At 39.6% G+C, this 17288-nt stretch overlaps 1 long non-coding RNA gene across 1 annotated transcript in view; it reads right to left on the bottom strand.

Moving 5' to 3' along the window:
* Nucleotides 1–4313: 4313 nt before the first annotated feature.
* Nucleotides 4314–17288, bottom strand: part of LOC146988781 (uncharacterized) — a 46437-nt gene continuing 33462 nt past the window's right edge. Inside the window, exons 4-5 of the long non-coding RNA XR_015035721.1 lie at nucleotides 14752–14943; nucleotides 4314–6195 (exon numbers count right to left, since the gene is read on the bottom strand). This is a non-coding gene — a long non-coding RNA (uncharacterized LOC146988781). The remainder of the gene's footprint in view (nucleotides 6196–14751; nucleotides 14944–17288) is intronic.

The following is a 17288-nucleotide window of genomic DNA, read 5'->3' as shown; positions in this document are numbered from 1 at the left end:
AATATCCTATTTGATTGTGAAAATCCTGAATGTTGAGGGGGAGGTTTTGGATTCAGTAAATTGGATCATAGTAAACTGGAGGCTTTCTGCTGAAAGAGGTGAATGTTTACAAGGTCTGTGTGACCTGCTCTGTTTGTTTGGTCATCTGATGCAACAGGAGTGTTTGCAGAAATCGGTACACAGTGTCACCGTGCATGCCCTTAAAGTTCAGTGCCTCAGCAACACAAAAAATGTAGTGCCCATTTGCTGAAAATGAAAAAGTCCAGCACCACAATAATATCCACACAGAAGGATATCAAAATAGAGGAAAAATCTGATGAACATTAATTGGCGTCCCTGAACTGGACACGGTCCAAATCGCAGCTTTGAGTCGTAACAAATGGGATATGTCACTAGCCAACGATAATGATTGCATCCTAATCAAATACTGGTTGTCCTAACTACCCCTGGCTCTGCTTCTCCTGCCTACGCTGATTTAGCCAGATGGTGTAGGATTGCAGAGAAAAGACATTGCCATCAAAGGCTGAACGGGATGAGTACAATTATAATGGCACCATTATGTTCCATTTACATCTCTAATATCCTGCGGGGCTTTCAGAAGCCGGTTGACAGGCTGATTGCAAATCTGTTGTGTCTACGACGAGATCAACATCACCTCCTGTCGTCTGGGAGATCAGGGCACACTGACCTTGTGCTGACATGACTTCACCAGGTGAAATCAGTGTTAGTGAATGATTGATCAGGTAATTTGAAGAGGTAGGAGGGATAGGCCATCCCCTCCTTCTTTATTGCTGCTCACTCTGCGATTGTGACGTGCCTCATTAGACAAACTATACGGGCCGCGGCTGAAAGCCATCTGAGAACACCTGATAATAAAACCATGGTTACAGACATTTCTGTCCAACTGTAGCTATTGTTGCACGTTCTGGGGCACAGCACAAGTCATCACTGGGGGAACACAGCCAACACAGCATATATTATTATATTATACATACTAACCCTATGACACTTGTGTATATCTGAATGAACAAAAAACAACAACATATATTTTTAATTTAGGAAATGTTTCTAAAATCTATGAGGTTTTAAAAGACAAAACAATATGCTGCAAATTCAAAGTGTTGTTTTCTGGCATTATCCCGTGGTATACAGGTGTATGTGTATGTGTATATGTATGTGTATGTGCATGTGCATGTGCATGTGCATGTGCATGTGCATGTGCATGTGCATGTGCATGTGAATGTGCGTGTGTGAGCACTAGAGGACAGTGTTTACCAGACATTAAAATATCCCTAGCTGGCTCAGTGCTAAAAGCCCGGCACCATGTATTTGTTCAGTTCACAGAGAGGCTATGCGCTGGATGTTGACATTTTGAGGATAAATAAACATATTCTTTGGCACGGTCAAATTGCTCTCGCAACTCTGTGGCTTGCAAAAAAAAAAAAAAGAGGGCACATTTTATTTTAATACAAATAAATAAATGAATAAATAAAGCATTCAGTGCCTTCACACGCCTATTAAAGCAGCAACAAACTGCAAAAATCACAGTACAGTATCTAAAAGGCCCAAAATGCTCATTTAAGAACACACAGATAATCATGGTTTTTCCTTAAAAGATTGGTGCTTTCAGAATTAACACTAAACTCGGCCATTAACTGGACTGCACTGCCTCTCCTCCCTAATCTGAGACACAAAGGCATCTTACACTGTATGCAGGTGGGAAATGCAAGTGGGCGAGAGCGGTTATATCACTGACATTATCAAGCGGACACACCTTATCACGGACACTTCACAACACCTCCAGAGGGCTCAAAGTCTGACATGACTCCTGCTGTGAGACCTTCGCCGAGCTCATATTCCTCACCCAATAATTTCACCACTTCTTGTGCCAAATGAGCTTTTTGCTATGTTTTCTGATATGAAAATATCTTGCTGCTTTGTTCTCAAGTAGCTTTGCCATTTTTTCTGGGAAAGATTTTTTTTTTAAAGGGTCAAGTAGTTTTATTTCGAGAAGCTCGGTAAAGCAAAGTCCTTCACTGAAACATAACTATTATATCAAGGAACAGGATAAATACACATCCTTAATTTGAGGAGCAGCAGTGGCTGCTTTCTCTTTGTGGCTTTTGTATAAACACAGCTGCCTGCTGAGGTCAGCTGGCTGAAGTCAGGTTTTCATACCACAGGCGCTAAAGAGCTGCATCCTTGTCTGAAACACAGACGTTGAGTTTCTATTGAGCTGGTGAAGAATCAGATCATTTGAGGGGCTGTGAGCTGATACAGGGTGTTAATACGAGCCCACTAAAAAAAAGGATGCTTGATTACAACAATGATGCTCGACATTGAACAAATGCAAAGCTGTGAAACCTTTTTTTTTTTACTTTTGTCTAGTTGAAAAACATTTGTTGTGGCTCTCTACGCAATTCCACATAAATTAAAAGCTTATGGTTCTGGTTGCTGCAGTAAATTAAAGGTAATTACAAATGTTAGCTGATTCAACAAGCCTGCGCGAAATGCTTTTATGGGAGGTTTTGAGTGATTTTTTGAGTTTTTCTTCTCCTCTATTGCTTTGATATTTGTTTATTGAAGACATTATTTTCTTTTTGAGGAGAGCTGTCATTGAAAGTCTTTCTGTTCTGTCTGTGAGTGATGATTAAGGGCACTTATATCAGTGTAAGATGTGTTATTTCGATTATTTTGAGCAGCAGTTTTGTAGGAATGCTGATGGCCAAATACTCAAATCTGTCATAGGCTGAAATCTAGTTTACATGGTAGAAAGAAATGCATCAGCTTTGAGACAGTTTGCAGTGGTCTAGAATTAATTGCTGCAATAACTTGTTTAGTGATACTCCCGGTTTGCAGACAGAGAGTATAACATCAAGTGATTTAGTGATGACTTCTAAAACTTGGAGAATCCTTTGTTGATGCTACAGCTCAACAGAGGTGGAGGAGATGGACATCCTTGTCAGATCACCTTGTCGCCTCATTATTGTTGTTATTATTATTACTACTCATTCTCCAAATAGCAAGAGGCATGGCATCTGCCTCACTCTCTGAATCAAGTACTTGTATTTTTCATGTTTTAGCATGTGTTTTTGAATTAAATTGTCTGTGCGTATCATTGTGTAAATGTCTCTAGAAAGACCAAATTCAAAAGCTGTTTTACCGAGGCAGCTTTTGCCTTCTGTAATATTTTGGGATTACTCTCAGCAATCCACCAAGTAGATCCCAAATCCATAAACCCCGCTCCTGGCCTCTATTGCAGTGAGGCTCCTTGCAATGAAGCGGAATAAGCTCACCCTAAGCTAAACAATAATGATCTATGAAGAGTGTCCTCCCCGAGGGAGCAGCAGAGAGGTGGGCGGCTTCATGTGCCAAAACGAAAGACCACCTGACACACTGACATCCTGACATCTAGAGGACCTGATTTATGTGTCTATATAACATATATGTACTGAAATATCAATATAATAGTCAAGTGGTTTAAACATCTCACACTAACACACAGGCATTTAGTATTTGCCTTCCACAGCTACATGGTGAGTAATGTAGTTTTATGAAAACAACTAAGTAAAATACAAATATAAGAAACGGTTTATACTGTATGACAAATCCTCTGAAATGACTACACATATACATAGACAGCTTTATAGAAGCATCCTGCAGTTTTTCTGTTTTGGTTCACTCTCTCTGCTCTCATCAACCTAAGCAGCTTTCTTCAGCAAAAAGGCTCTAAAAAGCCTGTGCATGCTGCCTGCAAAACACCAAACCGCAGACAGACAAACTTGCTGACTGGCTGGTGAACATAGTGGAGCAGTTTGCAGCTAAAAAGACACATATTTATCTCTCAAAGACCAAGTCAGAGCTAAATAAAAAAAGAGAGAGAGTATCACCTTTAATGAACAAAGTGGACACAAATGTGAATGCAAGTCAATGCCGTATGTAGGACACAGGTAAAGAGGCAAATATGTGCTTTCATGTTCCCATATCAACATCAAAAAAATCAATATGTCTCTGTTTTCACTGCTCTCAAAATGTATTGGTTATGGCTTTAAGGTTTAATTGATGCATGGGGAAGCTACAGTTGTCAACAAATCTGTGTATTACAATCTTATCTCATGTGACTTACAATCTTATAATTATGGGATCCTGATATTCTAATAATGAAAACAGGTTAAAGGAATAGTTCAGTTTTTTTTTTAAAGTGGGGAGAGAGAAACAAAGTGAGAAACACTGGCGCATTGCATCATTGCTATGGTGCTAAATATTGTTTTTGGTGATTATTACATTTATTGATAAAAGTACATTTCTTTATAATTTGGAAAAGTTTTCTGATCTTGCTATTAACCATTAATTTTTGCATTTCTGCATTTAAATATGCAGTACTGGATGTTCTGACCACTATCTCTGGACTGATTTGAAACTGAAGAAATCTTAAAAACCGGATGAATCTCAGGCAAGTTCTGAAGTGCTCCAATTCCTGCTCTGTTGGTCTGCAGTATCTCATAATTAAGAGATAGGAAGACGCAATTACAAGATCATATCCCATCATTTTTTCATCCGTGAAAGTAGTTCTGCCTCCGTAGATTATTACATGCATTTGGACGGGTTGATCGTTGTAACTGGTCAATTGTTGATCTTCTTTTCTTTTAACTGTCTCAGAAAATTCTCAGCGCTCAGAACACCGTAGATTCAGGAACTGGCAGACACACACAAAAGAATATTTAGAAATGCAAATGACTATAGCATCCTTAATAATGCATCACATTTTTGGGGAAGATATTTTTTGCCTTCATGTTGTAGACACAGTTAAAAGGAAGCAAGGAAATAATGGAGTTAAATCAAAATGAGTTACTAAATATAATGTATATTTCAAACACCAAGTGACCAATTTAGGATGTATGTTAATGTTCATCTTCTTACTTTCTAATTTAAGTGGACAGAAAGCCTACTTCAGCTGTTCCACCTGTTTGTGACACATTGGAGTCACTGCATCTGTTGAATTTGGGAGTTACGAGGTTTGCCAAATGTGCATAGCCTTGTTTATGATGCCATGCTGTGTAACATGTTCTTGTGGAGCAACAGGAACAATTTCCCTCTCATTCAGAGCTGATTTGGATAAACATTAACTTGGCAGGGACTATATAATCTTTTGATTCCTCCAATACGGTAATTCTGCCTGACAGCACAGCGGGCAAAACACATCAAAGCTTTAAGCATCAGTTACTCGTAGTGGCATCAGCATTGTGTGCTTTGTTTCCTTTTAAATGACGGTGCATAATGACTATTTTTACCGACGTTATCTAGCACAGTACAGTGGAACTTTTACATGCAATTGAGTTTCCACAGTAGGACTTACTGAGGAGATAAGATGCGCAGTCAAATCATCAGGAGGGGGCACTGTTGGTCTTGGCAGTGACGTAAGGAGCCTTTATTTGTGGAGCCTTCCAGTCTATTTTTACATCTTGTGAAAATTTTATGTCTTCCTGTACAGATCAGTGCTATACTCCTGTTCCACCCGTTTGACCCAGAAATTCAGATACACACAACAAAACAAGTCTCATGTCACAGCATGATGCAAAATTTAAATCACACTTTACAGTACAGAGCAGCTTTTATTCTCACATCTGTCGTTTGGCTGTATGTCTTTTCAATTGCACAATAGTGTATGACATATGAGTCATGAGGAACCGTATGTTCTGCACTTCGTTTGATCTAAAGATTTTTTTTTTTTACAAATTTTACAAAAACACTAATGAGACCTATGTGGAAACCTGCCTCACTGCCAAAGCAGTTGCTTAAAATACTTTCTATGCAGTATTACAACACCCGTCCTTATTGCACAAGATACCCCCGCCTCAAAAAAAAAAAGACCTTGGATAAGAAAGAAATGGAGGGAAATCAATGAGAGCAACAGAAGAGGGATCCCTTCATCAGGACAAACACACATGCAATATATTGTGTTTGGAGAGCAGCGCTGCAAAGTTGATTTACAGTATGGATATTCAGGATGACAATATTATAGACTGTAAACATTAATGAAGAACATAATCCAGGGGAGGTGGTCGATCAACTTCCAGGTGCTGCCGACAGATAGGAACCGAGCCATATGACCTACTCTCTACCATGAAGACCTGGAAAGAGGATAGACGACACAAACACACAAGAGGCAAAAAACCAAACACATCATTCACACGTCTGGGAGAAGGAAAAAAAACACACACAGAGGGAGAGAGAGAAACAAGCAGGAGGTTGGGACTCCTGGGGGACAGAGATCCTGATATAAAATAAAAAGAACGAAACAGAGAAACAGAGAAACAGAGAAACAGAGACAGTAACAGACATACAAGCCTTGGTCGTCCATGTGCTTCTGGGAATAAACAAAGTATGTAAGTCAGTTCTTCTCTCTATTCTGATTCACACAGATGCTGCCAAGAGATCCTTGATAACTGAGCAACAGAGATTGCACTGTGAAAGAGCAGTGGTGAAGTAGCCACCATGAATTCAGTAATTCTTCATGCGCTGTCTTCGAGGCTCTGTGTCTATTGCGAAAAGAAGGCCACTGATTCTCCTGCCTGTGAAGAGCCATCACCATGGAAACCTCTCAGTTTATCAAGGTTTAAGGCGATAGAGAGGGGGTGGGGGTGGGTGTTGGTGGTGTATGGCTGATGCGCTCACACATATATACATGTGATTTACAACAACACACAGGTTCCCTTGTTGGACACCTTCACATAGGGCTGTGAGGAGTGTAGTTGGTGTCTTATTTTGGTCTATAAACAGAGTCAGATGTCAAGTGAAAGCGTGACCATATGCTCAAGCAGTATAAATACATGTACCAGGCAGCTTATACTGTAGTTAGTAAACATATACATACTGAGGTGAGCAGGTGGCGGGGGGACAGGGTGATTAGAGATTAGCTGCCTGACTGGAGGCTTGCAGGTCTGATCCCTACACAGGCCTGAATTTACACAGTGTAACACACTGATGTTGTGGCTCACTCAACCATATCATAACAAGATGCAATTAAGACTTTCTTACAACACCAACGGTTAACCCATCAGAAACACAGCCGCGCCTCATGCACAGAAATTACAGGGAGGGCAGATTAGAGATAAGTATGGTGATATAAACCAGGAAGGATTTAGCTTAGCTTAGCATAAAGACTGAAGACAGAGGGAAACAGCTGGCAAGGCTGTGATGAAAGATAAAGCTTTCTTATGAACACTTTGTATCTGTCTTAGTAATCCATACATCTGGCTAAAAATGAGTAGCCAAAACTGCATAGAAGGAATAGTTACATTTCAGTTACATGTACTGTAGCTCATTCTAAAACCTTTTCACTCCTAGATCAAACTAAGAAAAAGTATCTTTAAACAGTATTAATGAATGATTTTATGGATTTTTGTTTTGTGTTTTTAAACTTAAGACAAACGGGCCTGCTTCCTGTCATACTATGCTAAGTTAAAGTTTCTATAAATGTCACTATCACTAGTCACACTAGATCACCAACATCTCAGACCAAAACAAATGTGACACCTCTGACCTCCAAGTAGCCACAATCTCCCTTGGTGTTGCAAAGCCAACTGAAAAAAGCTATACCCTCTGTACACAATAAAAAAACAGCCCAGCTACAACTATCAGTCCACACTAGCATAGCTGTGAATCCAAAGCTACGCTGAGAGTTAGCCTTCTAGTGACAACACTGTTGCCAAACAAATTCATAATATGGGCATAAGCAAGTCAGCAAATGCCATTACGCCCATAGTAGCTTGTCTGCATTTAAAACAGACATATGCAGCCTAACCATCAAGTTATTTGAGATTTGAGATGCCAGTTCTAAGTCAAGCTGGGACCTTGAGTAGGAAAAGTATTGACTCCACAAACTGGGAAGGAAATTTAAAAAATCAACCTCGTTCTCACCTGCAGGCTGCAGGGAACGGTTGCATGAATGACATTGATGGAGCAGGTAATGACATGGACAGATTGCCCTCTAAACTTGACGTGAAAACGAGCAACAGACTCTGACACAGCACCGGTAAAGATACTGATGGAGTCTGTAAACACTCCACCACCAGGCCAGGATGTGAACCAGTGGATCCCACCACCAGTTAACCTGTGCTCTGGTACTATCTCTTTCTTTGTTGGAGACCTTTTTTTTAAAAACATAAAACCGTTGTTTCTTCCATAAAGGAATTCAGTATGGTTGCTTTCACCTGAACACTACGTACATGCACCATTTTTGGCATTGATGCTTCTGTTGGCTTCTTTTTTCAGCCCCAGAGGTTGCTTATTGGAGTGGTAAAAAACAGTCTTCTCCTTTTTTTTCTCTAATCTTTGCAGTAGCCCTTGAAGACTTCTCTTAAAGGAAATCACTAATTTGTGGCACTGATAGCAACTCATAGACATCACAATGCCATTTTTCTAATAAATCTTGAGCTAAGAGGGAAGTTGTAACCATGAGTCATAAGAATTTAGGAAGGCATGTGCATAGAATAGAACATACATGGGATGTTTCTTATCTTAACAGCACTAGATCTAGCTCTCCTTTTAGCTGCATGTCTAAAATAAACAAATAATCACCAAAAAGCATTCAGGAGTAGGCTCAGTGTGACACATGAGCTCATCATACAGTAATTTAGCAGCTCGGCTCAGTAATGGGGTGAGATTCTGCCTCAGAAAACAAATCACCCGGGAATGTATTTTGAAACCTGTATGAAATAGTTACCTTTCTCCCTAAAATGTTTTGATACCAAATGGCATTTCCCTTTCTTGTTACTCAGTCTTGCATCAATTAGACATAAGAGGAAACAGAGCTAAAGTGGTCATTGCTGAAGGACTGCACTCTTGCTTTTGATCTCGTCACATCCATAGAACTGCATCTACACTTTGAGATAATGGCCAAAAATTACAGTGTTTTTAAGGCCCATTAGAGGATCTAAAAATGCTTAAAGCTTGTTTTGCTGCTGTCTCTTGGCTAATACGAGCTATTATATTCTTTGACAGAGGTAAGAGTCATTGATGGACAATACCCCTTTTGAGTTGATGCACTATGTTGCCATAGTGGTGCCTGATATTGGCTGGCTTATACATAGTTTAAACAAATATTTCAAATGCAAATTCATAGAGCAGGCATGATACAATGTGTCTGCCTGTTACCAGCTGTGACAAGCCAGACACAATATTGTGAAATGATGAAGCAACAAATGTTCTCTACCAGTCAACTTCATTTGACACACTGTTAATGAGAAGTAGCATAATGAATTATTGTGTCACCATGTAAAATAAATGAGAGAATTTCAATTTTGCGACTACCAAACACTTTAAGACACCCCGAGAGATGCACCTAATCTGCACATGGGTTGGCATTTGACTGCAGGTCTGCTGTCATGACTGTTCTAAGTGAAGCCAAATTATTAAAATAGCACAAAAGTAACAGTGAACAACTTGACAAGTTTACTGTGGCTGCACCGCCTTAGAAATAAATAGGTATAATCTCACAGACACCATGATATCTGTTAAAACACACGACGCAGACGAGCACAAGCAGCATCGGTATAAATATAGTAATCTACAGTGATTGCCTTGACAAACTTAACAATGGCACAGGTAAAAAAAATCTGCCAATATCTGGTGCCAGAGAAAATTCACTCTGTTACAGCAAACACTTGCTCATTGGTTCCTGGCGACAGTCTGCTTTTCTCACCTTACGTATTACACCCAGGCTTTCCAACCCTGGAGTGACAAAGCTGAGCAGACTGTGTTAAATAAGTGCTTTATATGACTGTCATAGATTCAGAGAGCACCCATCATCTGACAGCAACACCTTTTACAGAAATGAAAGAATTTGGAGAATGTTCTGTGTATGTTTCCCTACATTCACATGCTGCTATTCTGGAAATTGAAACAGCATGTTTACCAACACAAGCAGCATGGAATCATGGGTCGTATCATTGTTGCTCTCACAGTCAGACCAACACTTTGGTCCAAAGTGAAACAACTACACAATGGAGTGCCATGCAATTTTATAGGGACACACTTGGTCACCAAGAGATGAATCCTAGTAACTTTTCTGATCCCCAGAATTTTTCTCTTGTGCCAATGACGTTGACATATTCTGAGTGAAATGTCTCCACAACTATTAGATATATTGCTATTAGATTTGGTTCAGAAATGAATCTTGGAATTTACAGTAATTACTTGTACATAGCCTACACCCTGACACTGAACACCATCCGCAGATCAAAATGTCCCTTTGTCTGAAACTTAACCTCTTCAATAGCAATTATCAGAATGCTAACATGTAAATGTCATACTTGGGAATAAGCATTTTAACAAATGTGAAATTTTGACATGTTAGCCTCCTGGTAAGAGCATTTTGCGCAGAGTAGCACTGTAGTGTAGTACAGTCTTACAGTGCTTGCAGGTTTTAGCTAGCACTAAAACAAAATGGATAGCAAAAGTAATGTTGGAAATTAGCATGTCTAGTCCCCAATGTTACAGAGCTCCTAAGTGCACTGCCAAACAAAGACACACACATACAAAACAAAGGCAGTTGGTCACTTCCTGGTACAATAGAGCGCATTACACCAAAAATCAATTCTAAGTAATGAGACTACCAGGCTGAACCCTCAGGAAAACGTTCCTGACTGGTCTGACTGTAGGTTTAGCTTCAACGTACAGCAAAGGTTAATTCTATGGCTTACTGTTCACATATTACACAAAATGAAACTCACTAAAAGGCAATAATCATGTTGTGCAGTCATGTTTAGGATTAATGGGCTTGTTATTAATAGGCTTGGTGGAGAAGCCCACTCTCTGCTTGTCTTCATTTATAGTTCCTTCAGGCAGACATAATGTGCCTGCACTGAATCCTGTAAGATCTCGCAAGTAATGTGTGTATGCAGGCCTAAACTGAATAATTGAATGTTTACCTTCTAATCCACTACTCTAATCCAAACATTTCAGGAACTACATCTATTGTGTGTTTGGTTTCAAGCTTGTACCACTTATGTTGCTGTCCTCATTACCTAAAGCACATTCTCTTAAGGTGGCTTTTAGATGGATATTTTGTACTGGAAGATTTTTAAGTATCTTTTGAGTTACTGGATGAAAGAACAGAGAGTCATCCAACTCCTTGTCACTTTGGTTTAGTGTTTGCATCAAGATGCAGTAATTTGGTTTGGAAGTTTTTAACTATTCTTGTAGCTTTGGCCTAGGAATGGTGTCAGTCGGTGGTGGATCCACCTTTTTTGTCTGGACCGAAATATTGAAATGAAATGTCGTTACAGAAAGGTGTATTTCCTAGTTCCTATCACAGAGATCATCCCTCAAAAATCATTTGGCTGATGTTAGAAATCATTCAGTACAACAAATTCCACAGATGTGGCCCAAGCATAGAAAAGCGAACAATGGAATTTAAGAGACACACACTAAGATTATATTATGAACATATTATTGGATACAGTACAAGCCAAACACGTTCAACTGATTTGTTTCCTGCTGCAAATACAAAGCTTGCCAGTCAGGAGGCAGGTGGACTGACATTCACTGAAGACAGAGGTAATTATTGTTGCCTATTTATAGATCTTTCCAGGGCTTTTAATACTGTTGATTACACTATGCACTGACAGAGATTACTTGGCACAGAAGCTGTAGTTTGTAAATGATGACAGGCTCATTTTGATGTTTTTGCTTCATAGATTTCTATCAGTCATCAAAGGAGCTCAAGATATTTGTGCTTTGTTCTTTTCTTTTAACCATTTATATTGTTAATTTATGTCACAATGTGACAGTGTTAATCTGTGACAATAAACTGATGATGCTGTTACTTAGTGTTGCTAATGATGCTGGTGCTATTTGAACTTTCCAAGCAGCTTTTCATGCTCTATAAGATTCTTTCTTTTAGATCAAGCTTGTTTGCATTGCTGAGGAAACTTAATCTTTGATTTGCATTTAACAATGGAAGATATTTAGGAATTTAGAAGGGTTGGTTTTCCTTTAAAGCCGAAGCTCATTATTTTTCTCAAATCTTATACTGAATTCTGAACAAATGGATAATGTACACACTGATTTATGCAGTCATTGAAACACTAACTTAGACAAATTAAAACTAATTTTGTTTCTATGCACAGATTTTGCAATATGCCCAACATGCAATCGTATCACCCTTGATCCATTACCAGCCCCAGGCCCCTACACAGACTGGGATTCTGTATGTGGTGGAGCACATCGAGGGTGGAGCTTGGAGAGATGAAAGAGATAAATAACAACCTCCCAATGTTCAAATGACGCAAACAGTTAGATAAAAAAGATCCTGAAAGCACTTGATACCCCTACTCTGACATTCTTAAAATGCAGGATCAAATAAAGACGGGTGGAAAAGATGATTGGATACCATGGGGCTTAAAAGGAAAAAGTAATGGAAACCAAAGTGTTTCTTGAACTGGGCCCACTCTCTCACAGTGCCAGACAACTGAATTATCAATTGACTTATCTGTGGGTAAGAGAGAGACTGCATCAAAGTCATGTGGAATGGAAAAGTCTTTTGAAAAGTTTAAGGCGCTTGCCCTTCCATATGCCAATATAACTGATATAACTACCACAGATGAGGGTGACCATTGCATTAGTTATCATGATCCAAAAATACACTAATGCTTTCTTCTGACTGTAGTGACTGTCAATTCAAAGGGACAGATTTGCTGTTGTGCAAATTAAGTTTATATCCTGAGATCTGTCTGAGTATTGACAGCATGGGCAGTATGCAGGAAGATGGGATTAAGATGAAAAGTAATCAGTCATCTGCATTGTTACGCCCCAGCTAGGGGTATCTGAGGAGCAACATGAAAATGTGACATTCTCTCCCCAAAACTCAAGCAGAGACATTTTATGTTCAACTGCCTTCTTTGCAGTGGCTGTTAGAGGGGGCCAAAAGGTCACCCTTGACAAGTTATCTTTTGAAGGATCCTTGCTGCAGTATTATAATCCAGAATTCAGAAGTGTAACGTTGGTTCTCTATCATATATTTTAATTTGTGTGATTTATTTCCCTTTTTGATTCTTCTCAACTTGTTGGCCAACATCCTAGCAGACTCGTAAAACAGAAACAGATTAAGAGATTTTTTTTTTGTCAGAAATGGACCCTATGGACCTGCTCATTTTGAGGTGGTAAAACGGATTTTGCAAAATTTTCATTCACTTCCTTGAATACTATAAATGACCATCCTTTGACTTAATGCTAAACTGACTTGTTGCATTCTTGGGCAGGTATACTAATGGAGATTTGCTATGTCTGAAGAACATGGAACATGGAAAGATAATTAATCTATTAATGATTGCAAAGAGTTTAAATGATGAAAGACATTATACAATTAAATTATAGACATTATAATATCAAATAAATCAATGAATACATAAAAATTAATATACACACCCATCTATGTGCCTTTATCAATTTCCCATTTATTATAGGGTCATACTGTAATAATAAAGTGCATGTGGATAAAATGAATATTACAGTATCAGCACTCATATCTATCTAGCAATTATAATCTATTTTTAACAGTTTATTTTCTCATGTTCTGTTCTGCAATATAAGTGTCAGACTAAACGCGCTTTACAAAAGAACCTACTAGCCTCAAGAAAAACATAACAAGATGTAGCCTTGATAAAATAGATAAATAAAAATCAATATGATTCAATAATTTTTATAAAGCAATAACAAATGCTATTCCAAAGAGAAACCCCAGCTAGTCTATTCAACTATTAAGTAAAATGTAAAAAAGTCGAAGGGGCATTGGGCATTTTCTTGTTTATAACGTTAAGCTCTCCACTGATGGCCCCAGCTGACCAGAGGTTATGTCCCTTCATCGGATGTCAACACTGTGCTGAATCTCAATTCAATTGTTTCATACCTGCTGCTACAAAGCTGAATGATTATATTTATTTTCCCCTTGGATGTTCTATTGTTACTTTGCTGTGCACCTGGTTCTCCTCAAGCTTAATGCTGTGTCTTGTACATGCCTGTACAGCACAGTGCCCCTTTGTTCTCTGTGAATTAATACTTGCTGTTACACTGCTAATCTATAGAGACAGATTTAAAGTGTTCCTTCCTTTGATCCAAAGTTTTCATTATGATGCAACATGGAAATTTCTGTGCAACCCCTAAGATCTGAACAGATTTCATAAGGGAAATTGCCAGGAGGGGTAGGAAAATGTGATTATTTCGACCAATTTCTGGGTTTCTCTGTAATGGTATGTAGAACTTGCTTGTGGGTACAAAAATGAGGATAATGTGCTGTAACTGTGGGCAGCCAACTTGATTTTCACATTTCAGCTGCATCACAATTAATGCAACAAACTGGATGAAGCCTAGTAGAAGGCTGATGCATAAGGCTCCAGCCACCAGACCGTCCAATATTCAAACACTTTGTCTAAGAAGATTACCCTCTCCAGTCTCTTGGAATATTTCATGCATTACAATGTCACTTGATTGATACATGAGGAACATGTACATAAAGTTTGTACCTCGCTCAGAGTATTTCACCACAGCATTACAACCGTGACCTCCATTTAACATGGCTATATCACGCATTACTTTCCAGCCTTTACACAACCCCACTCCTTCCCCAGCCACTTCATGTGAGCAGAGAAAAGGCTGAAATGGAATTTGGTGTACTTGTGTCCTTCAGTGAACACTCTTCCCAGGAGGCTCAATATTTGGAGGATAAAAAAGTGGTGAAAATGGATTAATTACCTCGGTCACTTTCCACTCGCAGCCCGGGGGAGTTGCTGCAGGACTGAAGGATTCACCTAGACTCCCACCGCTCCTTCCATCTGCCATGTCACACCTACGGTTCACAGCCAGAGCACTGCAGCTCCTCCAGCCCACAGGGCACAGGGGCAAATTGGAAATACCTGGCTTGGCACAGGATGCAAGGAGGAAAGTCTAGGAGCAAAACAAAGGTGAGGGTTAAGGGTCACGTGCAGAGAGGGGTGAGGTTAAAGTGGTTTGACAAGAGCTTTGAAGCTTAGCAATGTGTGTGTGTGTGTGTGTGTGTTTGCTGCTTCCCGTGAAAGCACCACAGGGTTTGTTATATCTTTGGCAGTAAGCTCTCCACCAGAATGAATGTCAGCATGGCAATGCAATGTCCTCCTGCCTTACTGAGGCTTGTCATTCACACAGTGGGCTTTTTCCCCCCCTGTGATAACACACTTCATTCTTTTTTCTCTGCTTCTACAGGGGTTTTCAACACATGTCTCTCATGAGTGAAGTATATTGATGGACATTCAAGTGTTCTCGCACCAATGCCCCTGCAGCGTCCCACATTGGCACTGACCTGAAAAGAGAGAAGAGCACCTAGCAATGTGACCAATGCTGGAAGAATTCAGCACACCATAGCCCTGTCATGCTCTACAGCCACAGAGAATCCTCAAAGGAACCCAATCACTACTTTATAAATCTACATTTTACAGTGCAACTGTTGGAGAGACATTATATAACCTGTGATTTGCTTGAATAACTGTGGCCCAAGGTTTTGCTGTGTGTAAAACTGATTGAGTACAAATTACTGCAAGAATGTGCAACTTGTAAGCGTGAATATGACATAATCATGGTTGAAAGAATGAAATCATATTTTGCACACAGCAATGTCTTCAAAGTCACATTCCAAATTTGTGCCATAAACAACCTCTCAACTACATTTGCAACAGCTGAGGTAAAGAAAGCCACAAGGCATAAGGCCAAGGTTGGTAATTCAGCCTTGCATGTGAAGTTGAATTGAGGCTAAAGTAAAAACTAAGTTTCAGATAAAATTGTGTTCTTCTTGGTTAGATTTTAAAGGCTTGTTGGCTTATCTTACAATATACTACCATCTAAAATGCACTTTTTGCCAATGCCCTTTGTTGTTTGCCAGATATGATATTCTCATATTGTATCTGTTTTTTTCCAGTTTCAAAATAGTTTTATACATTTTAATTTCTATTAAAAAGGCTAAAGGGACTCTAGATGTACCAAGAAATCAGCACCATCAATCTTTAAAAGATAATTCTGCCCTGTTAAGTACAATTATAAAGTCCAATCTTCCAGACAGAGATGAGGGAGCTAGAGAGTAAGGTAACTAATTAAAAAGTAATAATCACAAGTGAATAGATTTGAATAATAATGTCAATGGTTCCCTTGTAGCAGTGCATTGTCCCTCTCCCTTGTAGGGCGGCCTACTTCCCATGGATGTAAAAGAGCAAAAGGTCATGATGTTACTTTTGAAAAGCAGACTCTGTCAGTGTCTGTGGTGAATCACAACACTATTAATCTCCTTTATATGCTGTTTATTATGACCATTTTCTACTCTGCGATGAAAGAAATGTCATTGAATGCACTTTTTTTAAGTATATTTTTTTGGCTTTTAAAGGGACAACGAGGAGTTTTGGAAAAGCGAAGCGTTTTCACACTACATTTATGAGCCTCCGCGCACACCGTGAAATTCTTTGACCGGCGCAAGACGGACTCATGTTTTCATTCATCAATAATTAAAGTCAGAGGTTCAAAGAGGTTCACATACCGTCGTAGTTCCGACCATAAACGGCGATTCAGCTGCGTTATTCTCATGCCTCGCCGCGAAAGGAAACGCTGGTCGGCTCGACCAGCATTTCCGCCACCACTAATAATAACAAAATAACGATAGAGACAGAACGATATATTTATCGAAAATGGAGCCATTAACAAGTGTGGGTAGCGGAGATTCATCCACATTAACGTGAGACTTTTTTATAACTGACTAGAAACTCCTCGTTGCCCCTTTAATGCCTTTAGCACAGAGAGAGAAAGGAAATGGGGAGGCAGAGTCGGGGAATGACATGCAGGAAAAGGTTGCCCGATGCAGGATTCGAACCAGGGCCGCCTGCAGTGAGGACTATAGCCTCAACATGGGGCGGCAGCTCTACCAAGTGAGCTAAACACCACCCCTGAATGCACTTTTAACACACCACATATGCACAGAAATGAATATATGTGTGGGAGGGAAGATGGAGTTAAGAGATATTTTTGTGTCTTATTCTAAGGGCGCGAAAAGAATGACTTTTGTTGCAGATCAATATTAACTCTGGTGAGAATTTCATGGTGTTTTAACCACTGCAAAGGTAAAGTCTCCATCATGTCCATACTGTGGGAAAAAGGCCTCCCCTTTCAGGGGAACTCTTAAAATGGAGCCTCCAGGCAGACTTTGTCAATCGAGCGGTTTGAGTGTTGCCCTCACCACAGGCAGAAATCAACTCTGACACACTCTGGCTGCAGCA

This window comes from Trachurus japonicus, chromosome 4, assembly GCF_045865225.1.
Source record: "Trachurus japonicus isolate A0001 chromosome 4, Traja_1.0".
NCBI classification, from domain to species: domain Eukaryota; kingdom Metazoa; phylum Chordata; class Actinopteri; order Carangiformes; family Carangidae; genus Trachurus; species Trachurus japonicus.
Note: the sequence above shows the minus strand (reverse complement) of the source record. Positions and strands in the feature narration are given on the sequence as shown.